Below are 3,803 nucleotides of genomic sequence, written 5' to 3'. Positions count from 1 at the left end.
GGCGCCAAGTGGCGGTGCCCGCCTAAAGCAGCAGATGAAATAGTGTAGAGCAGTGGTGTGCTGGTTGGGGGAGTTCCTGCTGCTCCCTGAGCGTGAAAGCCTCAAAGCTACCGAAGGGGGTGCAAAAAAAAAAAAAAAGCCAGAGTTAGGCAGGGTCTTTTACAGGGGAAAATTAATGAGCTGGGTGGCCAGGGAAAGGGTCCGGCTCCAGGAGAGGCATAGGGAAGGGATCAGGGCATTAGTCTGCCACTGAGATGATGGATAGAGCCCGTTGGGAGGATACCCCCCTATTAGTAGCTAGCCAGCTAAATCATCCTGCCGGTCACCACGGTGATGGAATCAGCTGTTTAATTAAAGGTAAGCTTCCTGATAGGTATCTCACAGCCTGTGCTCAGTTTTAGCATGAAAAGATGAGTATAAGAAAGATTCAGGTTAAAAAAATAAATAACTGAGAGATGCTGCAGCTCAGAGATCTTTATGAAAGGCAGTGGCTTCAATTAAAATTATGGAGCAGCATCTCTCTGTTTCTCAGCTGGAGCTCTCCCTAATTTGACTTTTCACTATTAATAGCAAAATATTTACTTTTCAGGAAAAGCCCTGTTACTTAAATAGGCCAACCTTAAAAGACGCATCTACCAAGAAGAAGAATGGGCGATCTGTTGAAGACATTCAAGCGTTGTCCCACCCGACCTCCAGAGGAGAGAGCAGCAGGGCCACATCCATGCAAGCAGTGGAATGCCAAACTGATGCTTGACGTGGATGCCGCTCCTGCCTCCTCGCACCCAGTAGTATCGAGTAATAAAAAAATCCACAAACCCACAATTGTAAAAACAAGTCTAGCAAAGAGCAGGGAGACTTCAGGGCTTCCAACTCCAAACCGCTTTTCACTTCAGGTCCTCCTGTGCTGTATATCAGACACTGCTCCCTCCAAAAAAGCAATTTCCCTCTATAGACCTCTGTCCCCCCGACCCCAAGGCTGCATGACAGTGGTTGAGATGCAGAGAGCATTAACCGTATCTTCTGAGGATCGCCAGCCCACAATCACACCTCCACATCTCCAGGGGCACCAGGGCCACCACAAGTACACTGGAGGGCAAGCAGGTGTCCCAGTGACACTCCATCCCAGGTGGCTCCAGCGTCATCCCCTTGCTGTTCATCAGCCCCAGCTGCCAATCGCCATTACCAGAAAACCACTGACCTCTCATCTGCCTGGATGACTGCAGACACAAGCTCAACTGCAGCTCTAATAAGAAAGGGTATTTCAGCTCCTAAAGTCTGTCACCTGGGGTAAACCTTGACAAACCGCTTAGACAGACAGAACAGCACCACAATAGGTGCATACAGAAAGGGTAACGTATGCTTTAGCAGTGATTTGATGTACATACATCCTGTTTCCATGGCATGAGAAGTTCTTCCTCTTGACTGCCATGCTGGCTCATAAGACATCTCAAAGCAGTTACTTTCCCTTCAGCGCCCTTCAACTCATTAGAAGAAAACCACAACGTACAGTATTTTTCAGTGATCCAAGCAAGGGCAGCCTTCCCTCCATCTCTGCTGAATGCCACCCTAGACTCCCGAACGCCCGCAGCCTGCTGCGACAGGCAGGGTAAAGGTATTTAGCTGGCTGATACGAATATACATGCAAACAGAACGGCCATCTGCAGCAATGCCTGCAGCACGATGTGGTGCAGCTCGGTGAAGATACCTCTGGGGAGTGAGTTGGTGCTGGGGCATCACCTGCGCGTGCCTTGGAGGTTGTTTTACTCCAGATCTGCTACAGCAGGGTCTTGTGGACAACATCTGGGAGCAGTCGGGACACAGCAAGCACGCTCCTGCAGCACCACTTTCATGTCAGCACCAGCCAAGATGAATCCAGCTCATGTGCCCCAAAACCACCCTGCAGTGCCATCTCAATGGGGGAAAAATCAGGAGGTTTGCCTCGAAACATGAAGTCCAAACCAAAAGCATTATGGCAAACATGATGAACGACTCTTCCTACTTTTGCTGCCAGACCTCCAAGAGACGATTTCATCGCTAATGGCTAGCAGCAATAGCTAGGGAGGTGTCAGACAGCAGCCTGCCCTGGGGCTGGGGGGCACAGACCCTCCCCTCCTGTCAGACATATACACTCTTCCAATACAAGAGCCCAGATTCATTTGAAAGGTTTTAAAACCCTTCTTACCCCAACGATACAAAATAAAATGTGCTCCTCTGATGCAGCATGCCATAGGCACCTCTGCTTCCATGGGCACTTGGGATAGAAGAAACCTGACCACGTGCTCCCTTCAGGACACAATTAAGATGCCATTAGCAAAGAAAAAATGAAGGAAAATATAAAATTATCTTGCTGTATCAGAGAAGCACCAAGAGGCATTGCTAGCGCATGGTTACAGGCAACACAATCAGCAAGACAAGCTTGCAAGCTACGGCAACTTGCTGCAAGAAGTGACACCCGAGGAGCTCATCCAAAGGGGTCTACAACATTCCTGCCATCCCTAGTGGAGCCTGCACGTGCCACAGGCTTATTTTGCAGGAAGAATTTGGAGTAGTACCCTTATCTGGTCCTTTTCTAAGCAGGGCAGAGAGTAAAGATTTAACTACTATGGGTTGGAAATGGGGAAGCTTTGGCAAAGCTTCAGGAGGGGCTTTTTTTGGGGTGGTTTTTTTTTTTTGGTAATTGCAGTTTCTGTTCTTAAGAATCTAGAGTGGCGCAGTTTGGGAAAACACTGACAGAGCACATCAGCATCACCTTACTGGCAGTGGTGGTACCCACCCTACGTTTTGTTTTTCCTACTAGAGGTGTCTCATCTAGCAGCAAGCCATCCTTTGGCTTTCCTTGGGCCACTCTGAGCCCAGCAATACCAGTGGAATCCGCGGGGTAAGCAGAGGACCGGGCAGTCCTGCTGCCCACATGCCAAGACACGAGGTTTGACTGGTAACTCCTCGACAGCGAGGGTTTCCAGGCTGGGAACAGCTGAGCTTAGGCAGATCCACAGACAGCAGAAACTTGTATACTCATTTAGAAGATTACCCTTCCCTGCCCCAATTCTTATGAAACTTGCGTGTCCCTTCCCGGACAGATCCACCCTGTCCTTTAAGGGCATCTTTGCCATCTGTGGCAGCGTGCGGTGGCTGCTCAGGGCTGTGTCCTTCACACAGGCACACTTTGCAGCGTCTCAGTTACTCCATTACAGCACATGGAGCCACATTAAAAGTCCATTCAACACTCGGCAGGACTTGGCTGTAGGGGAGTTACTGGACTTGCCATACAGCAGCAAAAAGTCTTTTCTTTTTTCAGGGCAAAGCTGCTCCTTGGGATAACAACACCCTAACAATTTAATGTAAAAGCAGGGATATTGAGAAGCAGCGATGTTCAGTCCTACCAGTACAAGGCAGTCCTTCCTAATGCCCACCCAGCGCCAGCACCTCTATCTACAGCGAGAGGCTGTCAAGCACGCCAGGCATTGCACGCATTTCTGATAACAAGGCTGTTACCACTTCGGCTGACCTCCAAGCACACAGGTCCAGACTTTGCTTGTTGACTTTTGGTATGTGGTTTGTTGGTTTATTTAAGTCGGAGCTGGCTCTTTGAGGAATGGGATGGGAAACGAGGGCAGGAGCAAGGAAGTCACTAGTAAAGTCATACAAGTCAGAAGAAGAATTTGTAGAGGAAAGAGTATCCTTGACTTTAGGAGGTGAAGCTTGTGTCTGCACCACGCAGAGACACACACTGTTATGCTATGACAGAGGTTAAAGCAATACAGCGTATTAAATGCAGGAATCAAGATGGTCATTGGAAAGCT

The 3,803-nt window shown here is 48.9% G+C and overlaps 1 protein-coding gene across 2 annotated transcripts in view; it reads right to left on the bottom strand.

The window, feature by feature from the left end:
• The window catches only part of FOXN2 (forkhead box N2), a 27,804-nt gene that overhangs the window by 13,022 nt on the left and 10,979 nt on the right, over positions 1–3,803 (bottom strand). The gene's annotated exons all lie outside the window — the stretch shown is intronic.

Source organism: Charadrius vociferus, unplaced genomic scaffold, assembly GCF_000708025.1.
Source record: "Charadrius vociferus isolate BGI_N301 unplaced genomic scaffold, ASM70802v2 scaffold411, whole genome shotgun sequence".
Classification (NCBI taxonomy): domain Eukaryota; kingdom Metazoa; phylum Chordata; class Aves; order Charadriiformes; family Charadriidae; genus Charadrius; species Charadrius vociferus.
The sequence above is the reverse complement of the archived record's forward strand: the minus strand, read 5'-3'. Positions and strand labels throughout refer to the sequence as shown.